Source organism: Perca flavescens, chromosome 3, assembly GCF_004354835.1.
Source record: "Perca flavescens isolate YP-PL-M2 chromosome 3, PFLA_1.0, whole genome shotgun sequence".
NCBI lineage: Eukaryota > Metazoa > Chordata > Actinopteri > Perciformes > Percidae > Perca > Perca flavescens.
In genome coordinates, this window is record NC_041333.1 from 19,556,526 (window position 1) to 19,576,809 (window position 20,284).

The following is a 20,284-nucleotide window of genomic DNA, read 5'->3' on the forward strand; positions in this document are numbered from 1 at the left end:
AAAATGAATACACACTTTCCTTTAAAAAAGGCATTGTCATTTTGTAAAACAGCTGGGCACTACAGTTTCTAGCAAATGTTACTCAAACATGAGTAAATAGTGGATGTGTTGGGGACAAATTTTAGCTGCAGATTCGGTGCTCTAGAGAGTATTTACAGCAGCAGGATGGTGTATATGGGATGACTCTAAATAAACAACAGTGCCCATGTTTATTTTAATAAAGGAACATGTCAGCCAGTGGATTGGTATGGCTCACTGATGTGTTTCAAGTGTTTCTGAACAACAATGGAGCAGCTATAAGGCACAGAGTAATAAACTATACCAGGCTTTGGCTACACAGGCCATACTTGGGTCAATTCATTGTTTTTATTTCACGAGATTTGTTGTCAATAAGAAAAGATAGATTTATCCTTTAATATTGGATCACACTTCACCTTTCTCAAAAGAGTAGTTTTAAAGGTGTCGTTACATTCTGCAAAACCTTGCAACAACAGAGAGCTAACAAGCCTCTGAAGTTCCTTCCTCATATCTCCAAAGTCCTGCAATAATACAAATCTCGATCTCACAGTTGAGGTATGAGGTGCACTGCTAGGACAACCAGGAGCAATTATTGCCTTCTTGTCTGTAGATTGTTTCGGTAGATTGATAGATCAAGTGAGCATTTTAAACCATATTGAGCTATTTTCTACACTTGAACACACTTTATTTCCCTACATTAGCATGTGATATTTGATCTTATGTCCATTTTTATTCTATTTAATTCAATGCAATTTGCTCCGTTAGAGTTTTTATTTCCCTTAATGCCTTTGAAAACGCACGCAATCTTTATCGCTGTCTCTCCCCTAACGCATACAATCTTTCACGCCCACACACATCCGCAACCATGCACTTCCCAGCTCAAGGGAGCTGGTAGCATACTATTTCAGCAGCCTACTGTTTTGTCAACGTGAGAACCTAAAATAGAGATACCCTGCTTTCCATGGAGATACAGCGATGGACACATTAGCCCACACACGCACCATCACCAACATGAGGATGCTCGCACAAACACACGGACCAAAACAAACTTGAAACACAGACCTCTTAGATGTGAGTGGACACCTACCCACACACATTTGTGCACACAAAAGTGAAGTGCGTGCAGTCGGATTTACTCACATTTAGGAGCAGATTTACAAACACACATCAGAAAGCTTAGAGCTTGGATGAATAAACATGCATTGAGATTCTGGCTGATAAAGCTGAAGATAACAGTGGAAAATGGACCAGCTCTCTAGACACACACACACACACACACACACACACAAATGCATAAGTAGAGTGGATAATGTGGAGCGCGGATTTCAGTAAAGCATCTTAAGTAAAATATTCCACTCCACTGACAGCCTTTGGATCATTTCAACCACTTTCACTCATAATCCAGAATAACGGTAAATTAAAATCTTCTCCCAGGCTTTCTCAAGATAACTGGCTAATTTATATGTTTCACATGTGAACAGCCATCTCAATCTTTGAGCATCATCCATATTTACCAAATCAATATCTGCTTTTATCTTATTAAACAAAGAGTCACGCTGTTCACAATTAAAAGGACAGTAGAAAATAAAATGGAACTCATTTTCTAAATCATTCAAACAACACACGTTTTTCCTCTTCTACATCAACATATCGTCCTGTTTCAATAGTCAACGGTAAAACACCAGATCTCAACTGAGCACATACAGATCTTTGCCTTTTAGACAAATTATATACAACATCATTCTCTGTGCCATATTCAGGTTTTATCGTCATAAAAATACGCAATTTTGGCTTAGCCCATTTATCATTGGCCTATCTATACGATCTAGTATTCCTTTAACTGTATAATAATCCCACAGTTTTATACGACACATGTTTCTGCTAAAATCAAGCAGTGTAAGCCCTGGGAAAGGGTCGCAAAAAAAATTCAGGTAATGTGTGTTGAGCGGTTCAAATTGACCGCAAATATAGATTGAATTTATCAGTCACACATCAAACGAGGTGCCAAGGGGGATCAGTATCCCATTTATGGAAACTTTCCCAATCTGTGACAGCAAAAAGTAAGCCACTATGCAGAATCAAGTATCGGAGCCAGAACGTAAACATGAAAAAAAATGAAAGCAAAATGACATGTAGGAGTTAACAGCCACCTATGTAGTCACACCTTCTTTCTATATAGGGCATTCTTGGTAAATATGTGATGAAGGTGTTCCTCTGTGCTGATGCTGGTGTATTGTAAGCCACCAATTGCACTTTTTCAATGAGCAAGGGAAGTACATTTATGGCCCATTCTTTCTCGGGCCTCCCACACACCCAGCATAGATCAGTAAAAGCCCTGAAGGAATCATTTCAAGCGGTGATGCTGGCATCATTTCAGTAGGGAGAGAGGATGGAGATGTGAGGCTCGTACAAAGTCTTGAGGTTGAGGGAGGATGGTGGTAAACAAAGCCCTAGACAGTTTCCTGAAGCACCAGTTGGGATTGTTGCTGCGCTGACAGTGATTGGGAAGGACATGCCCTCACAAAACAAAATCCATGCATAATGTTTCTGTGTTGTGGATTCTAGTTCGGAGGTGCCATAGGAGGCTTTTCCTGTAAAAGCAAAGAGGAGTTGACTTGGAAAACCTCTACCATACTTTAAGTGTAATGACCTCAGACAGGAGACTGCTGGTCTCAAATGCACGACTCTCAAACAATAATATGTATAACAAAAGTAGTTTAGTGGGTAGAGTTCAAACAAAACAAAACAACACTCACAAAGACCTGATATCATGAGACTGTGACACAGACTGAACAAGACGAACTGGCACAAGACAAAGGGAGACAAGGACTATTTATACATGAGGTAGGGGAAAACAGGTGAAACCAATGAGGGGCGGGGTAGACAGTCACAATGGCGGGGGATTCCATAGACAGTTAAAGAAATGGAGTGATCACCAAGTGATCCTATAGATTTCAACGGACAAAAGTGAATAAGAAGCACTTTTCCAGTGAGGGCTGAGCGTTACTGCGCCTCCAACTGAGCTTGAAGACCTAGATGTGACGTGAGCAACCTGTCTGAAAGTTGTAAGTCTTCTGGTAGCTGTGCCAAGAGAAATCTCAATCATTCCAATTCTTGCAGAGATGGAGAGAATAAGTATATGTAAGGTGATAACATAGGCACAGGCTAATTATTGCTAACTAAAATGCTAGTTAAAGGTGCTCTAAGTGATGTGATATGTTTTTTAGGCTACATTTTTTGTCACATATAGCAAACATCTCCTCAACATCTCCGCTAGCTGCCTGTCCTCTGAACACACTGTAAAAAAAACGTGGTCTCTGTAGACAGCCCAGGCTCCACAAACGGCAACAAAAACAAACTGCGCCAACCTGCACAACGAACCATAACAAACAGTGTTCCAGCCAATAACCGACAAGAAGGAGCTGGTTGAGTCATGAATACGCATTGTGGAAGTAGCCTACGTGCTAAGGCTGCTGCAGTGAAGTTAGGTTATGACACAATAGTTAGACTATTTTTACAAAAATATCTACTACGGAGCCATAACGTGAGGTACAAGGTAATGGAGCCTTTTATACATTGTCATGTTTCTTTATAAATAAACAATGGACAAATAGAGTCTTTAAACGCTTCAGATGTAAAGTTATTCGCTGTCAAAGTGACGTCAAAATGAATGGCATTCAGTGGAATGCTAACGGTGGGTGAGTGCTTGTTAGCATCAAAATGGCGCCATAGGAGGTACACGTTGTGAAGAGAGGCTTACAGAGGAAGTGAACCACGAGACTAGACATGAGTGACTTAACATACTTGACGAAACATAACATGTATCAAAGTCAACTTGGGAAGTCCTACTTCCCTCTGAGATTAGAAACCCAACACTCCTTAGCAGATTGACTGCAAAATATCTAATCACTTCTCAGTGACTTGTGTAGCTCAGTAGCGATTATGAAAAAGGGTTTTTGCCCAGAAGAATAATATATTTTTTGTCTAATTAGCTAGTTGTCTTAGCTCAATTCTACCCTCTGCTCTTCATTACAATATTTCAGATTGTCTAGCTCCATCAATTGCCAATGTGGCAGCCAGCATCAAACCTCTTTTTGAAAACATACTTTTTTTTGTGTGTGCATATAAAATTAAATAAAAAAGAAGAAATATACAATAACATAATAAAATGCACAAGAGGGATAACAAAAAATCCCTACAGTGAGGGCTTTTATAAAGGAACCCACCTAACATTGAAATTAAAAACAGCTGCACATGCTTGCCACAAATTTGCAAATGAACAAATACATATTTTTTTAATATTTAAAGGAAAGAAAAAAATGTTTAAAGGCTATGAATGGAATAAAAATTCCAGACAAGCGGTACTACAGAAAACAAGAAAGAAGATGCATAAGTATGAACATAAGTTTAACTTTGACATCACCGACAGTACTTCTTACTTTTTTTATAAAATATCTGCTTTTTGTGCCATGTTCTGAAAAGTAAGTAAGTAAGTAAATAAAGTTTATTTCTATAGCACATTTAAAAACAGCTCATGCTGACCAAAGTGCTGTACATAGCGCAGTAGCCACAGGGTGATAAAATAAAATAAAACACTTACAGATCAGTGATTTAGGCCAAAACGACATCGAAAGACTAACACTTAATTACAAACATAGCAGGATAAGACAATTAAAAAGGAAAAGGAAGAAACTATAAGTGACGTGGCAAGAGAGAGAGAAAACAGTTCAGCAATCTTTTAATAAGATACAAGCTTATACTTAAATAACAATTGTCAGTATGAATTAATGGCTAGCTCACGCTCCTTTTGTTGTACAGTACACTGCCTCTTTAGTCAGTATGTACTGTAACAGACGTAGACGCTGGGGCTAATTGGGTACAAGTGTGCCTCTTTGATCAGCTGTAATACTCAAAGCTCCCAACACTCAATCCCTGCCTTCTATTTTAAAGTTTCCTTCTGTGCATCCCAACCAGTAAAGCATCTGGCTTCTCCTGATGATTTGTTTTTATTTATTTATGATTGGTTGGACTGCTGGATAAGTCTAAATTCTCCTGGGATCTCTTTTGTTAAGTGAAGTCACTCATTTAGCTGTAGATGCTTCTGGAACAAAGAGTCTGCTGCGATAGATATGCCTCAAAAAGCAAAGTGATTGCTGGCAGAGGAAATGTGTTTATGTATTGCCAAGGGCAGGTTGATTTGTTAAGATCAGAGAGCTGAGATACAGTACTCGCACTTTGATCACATCGCGTGGATGAGAGCTGTGATTATTTCTAAGTATTTTCTTTAGAACCTAATGGTAAATTTGATGAAGGGGAACATGTTGATTCTATTTATGCATTTGTGTTACTTCAAAGATCTGGGTTGGGATTTTCATAGCACAGTCAGAACTCAATAGAATCATTGCAGGAAGTCTAAAATGATCACAAACTCTGGAATATTATATGCTGCCAAAGCCTCTAATCTAGCCTAAATAATACATCATGGGCTTCAGGCCTTAAACATGAGTATACAGATCAATTCTACTCTCTATTCTACTCATGTTTAATACATTTCACTGCACTCTTTTATAGTAATTTTTAGTAAGTTGCTCCCTATTTTACTGCACAGAAAGTCATTAGAAAGTCCCATTTCTGGTGCATGTTGGTAATTCATCCGGTTGACACCTATGCCATGTGGTGTGTGTGTGTGTGTGTGTGTGTGTGTGTGTGTGTGTGTGTGTGTGTGTGTGTGTATGTGTATGTGTGTGTGTGTGTGTGTGTGTGTGTGTGTGTGTGTGTGTGTGTGTGTGTGTGTGAGAGAGATCAAACCAGTTCAGAACCTTTGACACCAGTCATTCCTTCTCACTTTCCCACCTACATGTTTGTGTACTCGCCCTCTGCCAGCTGTCTGATAAAAAAACGGATCTAGTATTTTTCCAGTAGGCTTCTGGATGTTCACAGAGGACACTTGTGAAATTGTGTAATGGTTCGTATGCGAATGTGTGGTGAGGTTGTTATGTAAGTGCATCTCTCACATCTGATTCATGTGTTTTCAGATCTGCATGAGTGTGTTTGTGTGTTTGTTTCGGGAAGGGCTGGTACTCTGAAAACGGTGGAGTTGAGACACCTTTCTCTGCCCCTTAGTGTATAAACACATACCACCAACATTCAAAGTCTTGGAGAGACACTAGCAAGGCCAAGCGAGTGGGTAGAATATAAGATTGAGAAGTGCATCCACAGAGACACATGCACATAGACACATGCAGACCCGCCTGAACAATTTCAGTTTCACTAAGAAGGTCAGAACTCAGACGTGCATGTTGTGGCAATGATTCAGTTCCCCAATGTGGGGAAACACATTTGCCTTTTCAAACCTTTATGTGAGGGAGCTAATTGCAAATACAAACATGAACTTTCATGCTGCCTTTGTGTCCAGTGGTGTTTGTTCCGGCACTCAGTAGCTTTTCTTCATTTCCCCCCTAAATACACATTTAAATTGTTACCTATCTCAATGAGAAAGTAATAAAGAGGAGTCAGAATCACTACCCACACTCAAAACAAAATTGAGTACTGAACTGAATACTAAGGTAAAAGAGATGAGATAGGTGTTGAATAGCTTGAGGATCATGATTCCTGTGATCAGTTTGTCCTGCTGGCTAAAAGGACTATTTCAAAAGTTTTTTGGAGTTTCAGAGCTTTTGGAATTTCTTGCATTCTCTGACAACACTAGGACACTGGAGATTATTTACCAGTGCTTATCATACAGTATGATACAGTATGTATGGAGTCATGACAGCATTTTTGGGATTTATAAATAAGCCAAATGTATTTTTTGTCCAAGGAACTCCTATCTTATTAAAACCCACAGTGTATAAGGGTAGGCTCCTTTTCTACATTGCCTGGTAAAATGTCAAATGACAAAATATTGTGAGTGATATTTGTAGCCATGCTAGCGTTTTGGCTATAGGGATGGCAATGTGAGTCTGTCAGTGGGTCGATCCACCATGTTGGTCCAGACGGAAATATAGGCTATGAGATGGATTGCCATGAAATTTGGTTCAGACATTCATGACTTTCAAGATGGTGATTATTCCTCTAGCACCATCCTCAGGTTCAAATTTACTAATACCTAATACTAATACCATGGGCGGGCACTGTATGCCACTGTATCTGTGTCACATTCTCATTAGGGGCTGAGCCCCCCCTAAAGGTTTGATCCTAGAATCGCCCCTGACTAATACTATGGTGTATGACCTGCACACATGATGAAATGGATAGAAAGGCCCTTCAGCTGTTTGCCGTGGTCATTAGATTGTTACACAATCAACGTGTGTTGTGTCACGGTGACAATACGTCTAGGCAAGACTCAACGCGTTGCAGCCCCAAGCAGCTCTGGAGACGTTCTCCAAGCTGTGGGGAGTGACTTGGAGACACAGTTAGACTCAAACCGCTAGACCCAGCCCTCTGTTCGGCTCATTTGCTTTTATGCAAGGCAGCATAAAAGCGTGGCGGAAGCAAGCCAGCCAGCCAGCCAACCAGCCAGCCTGTGGACGACTTACCCCCTCGCCACATCGTTTACAGAAAATGAGCCAAAGATAGTTGTCACTCATCTGGCGATAGCAATGTGCTTTGTGTGGATGTTGCATTACGTTAATTTGACAATTAAGCATCTGGCTCTCTAACGTTACTCCACTGCTTGTTTGTCCATTACTGTAAAACCTCAGCTCCGCTAATGTTAGCATGCTAACACGCTAAACTAAGATGGTGAACATGGTAAAAATGATACCTGCTAAACATCAGCACGTTAGTATTGTACTTGTGGGCATGTTAACATTAACATTTAGCTCAAAACACCGCTGCGCCTGAGCTTCACAACATGGCTATAGACTGTCTTGACTGACTGCGTTGTCTCAGTCTTGATTAACTGTTGCACAGAACAGTGCCAAGAGATCTTCATCTCTGTGTGAAACTTTTTTTGTAAATCAAAAATGGCAGCTGTTTGATTACAGTTATAGATTACATTTGCCAACTGAATTATGTTTCCTAATGCTCTTTAAAATCATATGAGTGAATGAGCTTATGACATACAGCCAAACTCATTAAAAAATGTCTTACATTTAAATAATATCTAAATTGGGCCTCTCTGGTGTTCTAGAGGACCTGGAACTCGGGTAAAAATTGAACCATTCGTGTCCCAGTGTTTTTCTCTGGTTGCTGACTGTGTTTTTTTCATGCATTATTGATTGTTGTGGGCATGTGTGTGTGTGTGTGTGTGTGTGTGTGTATGTGTGTGTTTGGTTTCACTGACCTAACAATTACTTTACAGTAAACTGTTGTGTTGACACAGTGTGTATTCCTGGATATTGGCGGACATCAGGGGGTGTGAGCATACTGTAATGTCTTTTAAAAGTCTCTGATTGTGTGTGTGTGTGTGTGTGTGTGTGTGTGTGTGTGTGTGTGTGTGTGTGTGTGTGTGTGTGTGTGTGTGTGTGTGATCAGATACCTTGCTGCTGAACAAGGCTCCGCCACAGAGGAAATAACAGGGTTTTATTTCCCAAAATGGCCCTCAGTAATAATGATACCTTTGTCCACTGACTTACCAACTCAAGCAGAGAATAGAGCAGGACATAATGACAAACAGTATGTGAGTTGTGTAATGAGGTCACAGTTTCAGAACTGAAGCTCATTAACATGTATCACATTAAAGAACTAGTTTATTCAGCTTCGTACCTACTCATGTGTAGACTAGAAGGAGTGTTGTAAATGAGGTGTAATCGTTCCAGTCTAGATGTAGATGTCACTACAAGTCATGTGTATTTACTGACATCATATAAGTCTGGGCTGTGAAAAATCAAAAGGAGAAAATCTTGGCCATATAATACATTGGATCTGTTTAATTTACATTTATAATCTCAGGATGTATGCAAATTAATCTCATGACACGCAGGCTAATATCACACACATAAAATTAAATAGATTACATAAAAAAACACATGGGAATGGTCAGCGAGTATTTTATTTCTATAATATTATAGTTTATTTTTTTACATCCAACAGCAGGGATGTACATGTTTTTCTTGACAGTTCTGGGAATTCAAAGCCTAAACAAACACAAGATCAGACAGTGACCTTCAGCTGCAACTCAAACATATTACTACAATCCAAAGTGCACTTCAATGGAAAAATAAAAAGTTTACTCCCACTAGTTTGCAGTATAATCTTAGCTGACTGAATTTCCATCTCCTGTGCACCTTTTTTTGTCTTGTGGTTTTTAAAACATTTTGACCTCAGTTCTGTTTATTTCTGCGTTTTGATTTGATCTTTTTTTAATGTTATCAAGTTATCAAGTCGGTGTCTGAAATTTCCGCTTATTGCAAATTTAAATACTGTTTTCGTTTTAGTGTGGTCTGTGCAATGTGACCTACATGAGCAATCCAGCAAGTGTGACTCACTCTACAGACTGTACAATCTACCAGTAAATTTGACTCAGCGTCTGTTCTACTGACTTGAAGCAGCAGGCGGCAGCACCACATTAGAATAACAGACATTAATAGGAAAGGAAATGAAGTTTCCTGACAAGAGCAGACTCTGTTTTACAGTATACAGGATTTCTTTACGATATGAATGACAAACGAAGTTGACTTAAATATGCCCTGGACAGGTGATACAGTATGAAAAGTAAATAAAAACGGAATAATATGATTTAACAGTTCAGCGAGTGCAGCCATGACAGCAGTAAACTGTTCGGAACTGTATTACAGACCTTGTGGAAAGCAGAAAAACATTCTTGTATGGCAAACATTTCAGTAGTTTCTGTATTTCTGCTTTAGGAGCCACCCCTACAGCAATGTGTTGTTTTTCCATGGCATTTTCTACACATTTAGTGAGCTTGTTGTTCTGTATTTCTGCTTTGGTTCACATGACCAGGGCCTCCTCTCAAACAGGATTTGTCACAGAACGCCAACTTGGCACAACCCTGTCTGTTATGGGTGAGGAATCACCATAGTTCCAGTAGTGACATGGAGTGAACCCAAAAACCAGTCCAAACCATTTCAATTTTGTTTTATTAAATGAATGCACACCATCTTTAATTCATTAATTCAGTTTGTGTTAAGTCTGACAGCTTATTGTGTGTTGGCCTTCTTGAGAGTTTACAGTCCCAGTGACATTTTCAGTCTATTAATAACAAGGCGGGCTTGCCTCAAAAAGGTCAATAACCACTTTTGTTGGCAGCTTTTAGGCACAGGTGGCGTGTTTTTAGAAATTTAGTTAAAATGGTGCTGTGGCAGTAAGAAGAATTCTGGCTGAACCAAGGGCAAAAACATTTCCTCATAGGGTACTGTATGTTATCAGTCACTGATATACTGTAAGAAGAAGCCAGAAACGTCAGTTGTAACGGTAACCTGTCTGCTGGCTTCAAAAGAGAAATCTGTTTTGCTTTTAATGCTGAGCTGCGCCTCAGACCGAGAGGAAATGGAAAGGCTTTTAGAAGAGGAAGTGAGGCCCCTCTGTACGTAGGAGAGGAAGGTTCCAGTGTGGGGGGGAGGGGGGTGGAATAATGCTATTCAAATCAAATCAAAAGCCTGCTTGGCACATAATGTACAGCACAAGATCACACTTCGGCTGACACGCCCTCTTTTCTTGTTCTCCCTGTACCAACAAGCAAAGAAATAGTTACTCCTGTTGAGCACCTTATTGCTTAATCTTTGGCCCTGATAGTGCTGCATGTTGTTGCATTGACTCAACAAGGGATCACTAACACCCAGGTGCTAAAGCTGACCATGCAGACATTTGTGCTTCATAAAGTTGATGGATGGACGCTGTTTTCTAGAGCGTTTCCTAGACTGATATCAGAGGATTGTGGTGGACAGGTCATCAACATTTATTTCACCTTCCTTGAACCATTCCTGGATGCTATTTGCACTATGAAAGGAAGCTTCTTTGCTTTGGGGTTACATATTGGTCATGGATGGATGAAACAGTCCGCAGGAGAGGGCAAATGACATCCAGCAAAGGGCCACAGGTCAGAATTGAACCCACGGCCGCTGCGGCAAGGACTGAGCCTCTGTACACTGTACACGCTGTGCACGCTCAACCATGTGAGCTACCCAGCCTGGCTTAATTTTTAAGAAAAAATTTAATATATTGGGAAATATGCTTATTTTCTTTCTTGCTGCGAGATAAGAAGACGGTTAACCACTGTCTGTCTGTTGGCTAATATGAAGCTACAGGCGGCTAACTTAGCCTAGCACAAAGACTGGAAACGGGGAAACAACAGCTAACAGGTAAAAAATTCTCCTACATCTGACTTATTAACAGATTGAATCTTATTTTTTTTAATTCATACAAAAACGGTTTGAAAAGTGTAAAAATGGAAAATCACAACTATTTCAGGGTCAGAACAAGTATACTGCCAGTGCCGGTTGCTAGGCAACCGGTCACGAACAAGAAATACTCCAGCACATGACAACTGTAAACCTTCTTTACACTCTTGTGCTGGTGCTAGCTTCATATATAGAGGACAAACATGAGAGTGGTATCGATCTTGTCATCGAACTCTGGCAAAGAAAGCCTATAGGCATGTTTCCCAAAATGCCAAACCTTTCCTTCGAGGTTTGCTCTGACAATAATGCATCAGACTGCAAACCAATCCATTATTCTCCCACCACGGACCTCTACATCTGTAAGCATGGCGGAGGGGTCCACCACCATATGTGGTTTACATCACATTATGACACAACCAGGATTCTTAAAACTAGACAAACCATTTTACCTTTCCAGTCATCAACAGTCCAATGTTGTTTTCTCACTACAATCTCCCTCATTTGTTAAACATGGACAGGCGAGGAGAAAACTGTGTTGTAGTTTCCTGCTATGGTTCGAGAGCAAATGTTTTGATGCTTTGCCTGTCCAACAGCTCTTCACTTTTTAGCGTGCCCTCCCACGACAACCACTAGCACACCTTGTTCCTGTCTGTCAGATCACTCTTTGAGCTTGGTATACAGTTTACATGCAGAGTGGAAATGGTTAATGGAAAGGAAGGGCCCACTATTTCCGCAGGGTCAGGGTCTTCATTTTATTTTGGTCCAGTGTGAATCAACCATGGAAAACCACCTACAAGTCCCTGACACAACTCTAGAGTCACACGTGGCTGCTCCTGTCAAACCACAGGGTTTGTTTTGGCATTGGCAGTGTTGGGGAGTACCGGCGTATGATTAACTGTATTCCGTTACAGATACAATTTAAATGTTGGTATTTAGAATACAGTTATATTGTTGAAATCAATGGATTACATGACGATACTTCTCTGTTTCACGAGTTTATTCACTCTCTAAATAAATTAAGGCAACTCCACGCATTTCCCAGAAGCCCCAATATGAAAGCTATTTGCGTGATCAGTCACAATGGAGTCGGAACTGGCACAACAGACCAAGGGCAGAATGCGTTTCTATCTTGGAAATTCAAACAGCATTTCACATTATAGAAAGAGAAGGGAGAACGAAATATAACTGTGCAGTGCAACCTCTGCTTGCCACAGCAACCAACCTCCTTTCAGCGTCCAAATTACTCCACCACCAACCTTAAGAAGCATCTTAAAGTATGTTTTTTTTTTTTTTTATTAGCCAGGGGTAGTCGTCTGCTGTAGTTTTACTGGTCACCTTGCCATTTTATAGTTGTATCAGGTAGCTACCTGCTTAGTTGATGTGCGACTTTACATTCTCCTATGTGTGGATTTCACTAGCCCCAGAGCCATTGAAAGGCTGACTAGCCCCGTTTGACATGCTAGCTTAGAGTGCGGTTAGATTTTTGTAGTATGCAGTTTGGGACTACAACTACAACTATCTATCTGCTTGTTTAGGTACACATTCAGCCAGTTGGAACAGAAGAACACAACAGAATAGACCTGTTTAGTAAGCAGGATTTGATGGCCGCATTCCTACACTTACAAAATGCAATTCAATGTGGTAATAATCCAAGTATTCAGAATACATTACTCAGATTGAGTAATGTAATGGAATACGTTACAAATTATATTTTTGGGCATGTATTCTGTATTCTGTAACGGAATACATTTTGAAATTATCCTTCCCAACACTAAGCATTGGTAACATAATGTCTAACTGAGGGTTGTTTGGGGGTTTACCTCAGGTAAATGAGCATACATGTATGTGGACGCATTCACATATGTCTCTATGTGAATCAGTATGTGTTGGAGTCTACTCTTAAACCCTATAGACTCAGTCATTTTAAATGCATCTGCTTCACTGTACAGCAGCAGTCACAACACTGTGTTTGTGTGCGTGTGAGAGATAACGACTGTAGTAGAGCATGGTACAGATAGATGAGTTGTGCACTCTGGTTATGTTTAGTGTCAAGCAGCTTATAATGGTGTTTTCCTTTCATTTTTATTTTCCTTCACTTTATACAAAGCATTTTTCCCTCACCTATCATGTGTTTGCTAAACAGATTAAGAACCTTGTCTTCACCTAATGCTTTCTCTCTGGAACAGTTTATTGCAAATATGTAATATATCATCCACTCTATTGTCATGGTGAAAATAATATTTGGTAGAAAAAATGAAAAAAAACATCAGTTATTTATTATCACTGAAATATCCAAGCTTTCTCAAAATTACATTCCTCTTTACACAGCAGGAGATTGTTGGCGTTACAGCACAAAGATGAAGCTCCACTGAACAAATAAAAAACAGATTTCTGTGGTGTGTTTGCTTTAGGTAAAAGAACAAACGTCTTTTAACTGTTAATGACAGAATATGTAACAAGTGCTGTCATTCACACAATGACTTCCTGTGCTTGCACTGCTTCAGTCAGTCATCACACGTGCAATGAAACATGTGCAGCCAACAGATGACTGTGAATATGAGACAGATTATTCAGAGCGAAACAATGGAAGCACACTGTGCCTGCACTCTGTTATAATTCTCACTACACATATGACTCTATGCTTTCAGTGTGACATCTTATACCACACATAAGAAGAGCTAACAGATATCTAGAAAGTCTTGGCAACACTCAAACTTTACACTTGATTATTACATGTGTCTTTCAGTCATACTGTCCAATAGCCAACTAACTAAATGGTCATCCAGACTGAGGGCTGCTTAAATGTTGTCAAACTGGAATTCATTAAACAGTGCAGGCCTTTTAGTGTTTAATATGCAAATGTGACTATTCTCACTTTTAACATGTCTTTGCATGTTTTTGTAGGGCTTAAAGCTTTATTCTATTTGTGAAAATGCAATAAAGGGAGATTTTACAGTTTTTTTCACATGTAGACCACATTGGACCAGGTCCAGATCCTGTAGCCTCTCCGGGATAATCTAGTCCATATTTGACAAGTGTAGGTATTGTGGTTTTGGATCTTGACCTGGTCCAATGTGGTCTACAAGAAAACGGTGAAATCTCCCTTTATTGCGTTCTCATAAAGACAATAAAGCTTTCACAAATCTAAGTGTGTTTTAAACATAATTAATAATTTACCTTAATGACTAACACTCATTCAATACAGTAAGAGGTTAAAAAAACGGAGGATCAGTCACTTAGCAATGTAAATTATGTTTCCCTGCTGTATCGGACAGTTTTAAGTTCCCCTTAAATTTCCCCTTAACGGCCGAATTGGAAGCTGCGAATCGGATGCCAACTTCAGGGTCGTCCCACACGCTGCATCTAAAGCTGCTTACACACTGTTGACAGAAAAGCCAGTCGAAATGATCAGTCTCCCCGTGTTTGTCCAAAAAGTGCCACAGAACACACCAAAAAGACGAGACGAGACAAGACGTAATACATCTCTATAACAGCAGGCGGCGCTAATCTGTATTGTTGCCCAAAAAATGAAAACCGGCAGCTGATTGGACGAACGCGCCACATGGGTTTGTTTTCTCCGGAAATTCAAAGCCAGACTGTCATGGCGCCCGTTCTGAAAACATTTTAAGCGAGAAATAGGCCATGCAGTTGCTGAATCTGTCTTCATTTCAGCTCAACAAAGGTCAGTTTAAAAGATTTTCGTCAGATTTTGAGAGACTCTAGTCACCTCATTCCGCTCGCCATTTCCGGGTGAGTCCCGACTGCCCTGCCGCCGACTGAACACGTCAGGTCGGCCAAAATGAACGCCGACAGCCCCCCAGACGGACGGCGGCACGGGACACACCGAACATATTTGAGTCACTGACCTCGCCAGACTGTCCAACGGCCAATAATCGTCCCTGTGTCAGCACCTTAACGTAGTCTGCCAAAGCCTCGCGCCACTGTTTGTTTCGTTGAATGTTTGCTGGTATCAACCATGTGTATTGCATTTAGGTGATATTTCAGACTGGAAGTACTCTGGTGATAAGAAAATTCAACTTAGCAGTGGTTACAAATAACTTTGGTTCTATCGACTGCGCCGTTTGGAAGAACCTTAAAATGAAAATGGCCATGTAAAAGTTCCGTACCCTTCTCCATGTTTGTCCGCTTTTCCTTTCCATTTCCTTTAAGCGCGGCAGCAGTCAGCACAAACTTTTACAAAATAAAAGCCTGTGAGCAACAGACTTTTACAATAATAAAAGAAATAATAAAAACTGTGTTAATGCACGATAAAATAATTGTTGGCGTTAATTAATTAATGCGTTAGCGCGATAATAACGCGTTAACTTGCCCAGCCCTAATTTAAAATGAGCAGATATTAAGTTTATATTTACGTTTCTTTTTTTTCACAATTAAAGTGTGGGTCCAGTATAAATTGAAATAAATGAATTAAACTACTGTACTTTGTATGTCTTAATGGGTGCCTTCCTATGCGGTGCAACCTCCTCCTTACACACCAGCATATGTTTACAGGGATGTGCCCCAAAATGAATAGGGAAAAAGTTGTGGTTAGCGGAGTTGCACTTTGGCTACTTGCTAAAGACCAAGTCAGAAGGAACAACATATCATCTGTGTGTAAGCATTTTTGTTAGATTTCTGTTGACACAATAGCATATAATAATACATGTGGGTTAAAAAGACTTTGAAGACCATCTTGGCAGACTCTCCAGACTAATTATCATGAATTGAGTTGATTCAGACATTGTCAGACATCTGTGTGACTTTTGGGATCATAAAGCACTTCGACATAGATGGATTACAACAATAACCCAGTGAACTTCACCCACTCATGAGACTCACGCACAGATACACATTGAGTCAGTGGAGGCATTATGACATCAGCTAAAATGTACAGCACAAACTCATTGTGTAATAAAACGCATGCATACACACAAGAACAGTGTTGGGTTGTAGCAGGGAGGAATAGGGAATGGCGGACCCAAAATGCAGAGAGCAGGCAGGCAGGCAGGAGAATGTTTGACGTGGAGGATTTATTAAGGAAACACAAACAAACCAAGGGAGTCCTGTTAGCTGCAGCAGGCAAAAACTGATTCCAAAAATGAAGACAAAAGGTAGAAACAAAAACCAAGGGAATCCAAGAAAACAGTAATAACTGGGAGCATAGACGAGGACTGACACTGGGGGACACAAAACACACAAAATGATCTGACAAAGGACAAGGGCAAACACAAAGACTAAATACACAGACTAATGAGAAAACACAAGACAGGTGACACAAGGGCTGGGAAACAGGTGAAACACATTAGGCTGGGCAGAGCAATCAAAAAAGTAGGGAAACACAAGACAGGAAGTAAATCGGACAAGACAAGACAGAAAACCAGAGACTTCAAAATAAAACAGGAAACTGAACAAAATACAACACAGAAAACAGACTACCAAACTAAGACAACCCCAAAACCAGAAAAAAACAGACTGTATGTACACACAAATTCCTTGAGAGATAAACATACACAAAATCAGCCAGGGAAATAAAACACATTTACATCATCATTTGGTTAAGGGACTAAATAAATCATACATTCATAAACCCAAACACACTAACTTATGGACACTCCAACACGGTGAGTCAGCTGAATTATAAAACACACATAAGCAGCAAGACTTAAAAAGAAAGTGTTACTGCATGCGTCAGTCGGGTCATGGAGAGGAAACATGTTAAAAGTCCTAATTTGTCGTTCTATATTTAGTACCCAGGGCCACGCACCACCATCCAACCTTCATTACTACATTTTCATTAAATTATAATAACGCTTAAAATAACAGCATCCAGTGAAGGCCTGACCTTTACTGAAAAAGGGAAAGAAAAGGTGGGATGAATAACAAGTGTACTAAAAGAGGTAGTTGTAACCATTTAACAATAAAAACTATGAAAATCACACACATACACTTCCCCCTATATACTGCTGACAAGCTAATCCGCTTGCTCATCCAGTCCAGTGAGTCCCTTACCCTCTGTAACTGATTACCATAACTGTAATTAGTTAAAGTTTTTGTGGAGTAATTTTTAGTCCAAAATTGGTCCCACTTCTCCAAAAAATAAAGAAATCCCTTATCATTAATCTTATTTCTTGGTGCTTCTCACATGTTGACAGGCCATGATTGATGTCACTTATCTCCCATAACTTTTCGGACCATTGGTTATCTCTCATTGGGATGGAGCCAGAAGTGCTAGGTGCTTGATAGCTTCCCCCCGTAGATAAGTGCAGCAACAGTTTCCGGTCCTATGTAATTCAGTTTCTTTGAAAACAAATCATTAACCTCAATGTGTCAGACTGCTAACAGGAATGTGACATAGTTTGTTTGTCCTCTGGGAGATATTTTCCTTGGACCCTTGACAAAATGCAGTTCCACAAGTAAGAATGTTTAAACACATAAAGATATAAAACAATTGCAAAATAAACATTCCAAACACTACATGTAAGTGTAACCCAATCCTAAAAGTAATGGAACCATGAAAATCCATAGCTGATACATGATAATCTTTGTTTGCTATTACATTTTTCAGTGTCATAGTCAATGGTTACTCGGGTTCTGACTGACCAGGATTAAAATACTATTTCCAAGATCAGTTTCTCCCTGTGACGGCGCAGGCTCACACAATGATTTATTGTTGTTAAATCAACACACACACACACACACACACACACACACACACACACACACACACACACACACACACACACACACACACACGATCAAAGACTTTTAAAAGACTATGCTCACACCCTATTGTCCCTTTCTCTCAATTAGCTCAATGTAATCTAATGTGTGTCTTTGTGTGTGTTTTCCTCACAGTTTCCCCCCACACAAACACACACACAAAGCGTGACCCTGACCAGCAGCTAAAAATGAACATAACCAAGAGGAAGTTAACCTTTAAACAATGCTTCTAATACAACAGTTCTGCAATTTGATTATAAGACTTTGCAGAAAAAGCACAAACACGCATACAAACACTTAAGATGGAGTTATTTATGTCTATACTGTATATATATATATACAGTATAGACATAAATAACTATATGTATGTTTATATGTATGTATATATATATATACATACATATAAACAAATGACATGAGGAAGCTCTTGCTTGACAACATTTCCATAAGCAGTTGTTTCCTGAACACAGCTCTGACAGGCCAAAGTGTGCTTGCTGTCTGTGATGGCTGAGAGGCACAAGGCTGAACTTTTAAAGCAGTGCAATAACTAATACACAGCAGTTTTGTATTATTGGTGTACACTACACTCACTGATACTAATTAAATACAGTCCTTGTTGTTATAAGCATTCAGTGTATCACATAAAATAGAAATGTAATATGCAGTATGACTGCATACCACTGGCATGACTGGGCAGTTTGTTAATATAACATCATCAAGCTTTATAAAGTACTACACATAGTTAGAGCTTACATCATTGCAGATTATCACTGCAACTTCATAAATATGTCATAACAATACTGATACTAGTAAACTAAAGTAATAACAACAGTGTTATTTAGTCAGAGTACTATGTGATTAGATAAGAAGCTAAGTTAAAAAAAGTATCATGAATATATGAGAGGTGTTCAGCTGTTTGCTCCAACAAGTCCTCCAAACCATACGATGACGTAGGTTGTTTATTCCTACCCTCTAATATGACCCACAGGGGCATTTTTTCACATCCTCATATCTAAACAGTCACAGTTTGGTTAAGTTTAGGCACCAATTCTACTTCACATGCACGTGACACTAGCATGACGTTTGTAAAGTAATGTAGTCAACCCAAGGGGCGCAGTTTTAAACACTTAGTAAACGTTGTGAAAAGGAAGTAGTTAAGTTTGCGGCAACAAAAATACTTTTGGGTTTTGGGAGTGATCGTGGTCATCCACCCAGAGCCTCCTCTCTGCGTGGACTTTGTCGCACTGTAATGGTAGATGCTATTTAGTAACGGAACGTAACTGGCATACTGTGCAAGCAACAACATACAGAGGGATTTTTGAACCCTGCTACAACGCAACATTGTAGTAAATAAATATATGGCCAAACGCAGCAATAATGTACTTTATAATTCATTATACATGCTGTAAAGGCGTTACTTCCTCGTTAACAACTACTGAAAAGAGCGTAAATACCACAGAAGCAATTATAATCTGATAACTGGCACAAATAGTTGGTATGAAAACAGGGAACAAACTGCATGATAAATGACTAAGAATCTTCAAACCAAGCTGAACAAAATTATTTGAATCAGCAAAGTGAATTGGTCAGGTCAGAGTCAGGTGTTAGATTAGCCCATTTACTGTTTCCATCACGGATAAACAGTCCTATTGCCCAGTTTACAAAAGATCACACAGGATCATTATGACTTAATATTACTGCTAATCTGTAGTGCTCCATATAATAAAAGCTGTCCTGTCAGCGTTTCCATCTCTATCATGTGGGACTGAGTAAGGAGATGTCATCAGTGTTGTAGAAATCGTAGAAAAGTGATTCACCATAAAGGCATGTGCACAAACAACACACTGACTACTTTATTTCCACTTGTGACCCATTAAGGTGTTTTGATTTTAAGCCATGTGAGCGTGCTTCGTCTCTGCTCTTCTACTAGGTGTGCCTGTCAGGTGAGAGTTAGCTCTGATGCGCTGACGGTTGGACACGTGTATGACGTACGCAGCAACTTTAGATCTTATCTTCTTCTCTTCTCTTTCAGGAGGAGGTGACTTGGCTTTGCCGCTAAGAAACTAAAAGGCTCAGTAGATTTATTTCTGATCTATAACAATTTTCTCTAACGGCACTTTCATTTTGTCTAAGCCAAAGGAGCCTGCATTGAGTATATTTAAGTTATTAAGCGTTATTGCTTCAGCTTTGCTGTAGGTCAGGCTGAATAAAAGCCTGGGACATGCCTTGTAAAAGGTTGCTAA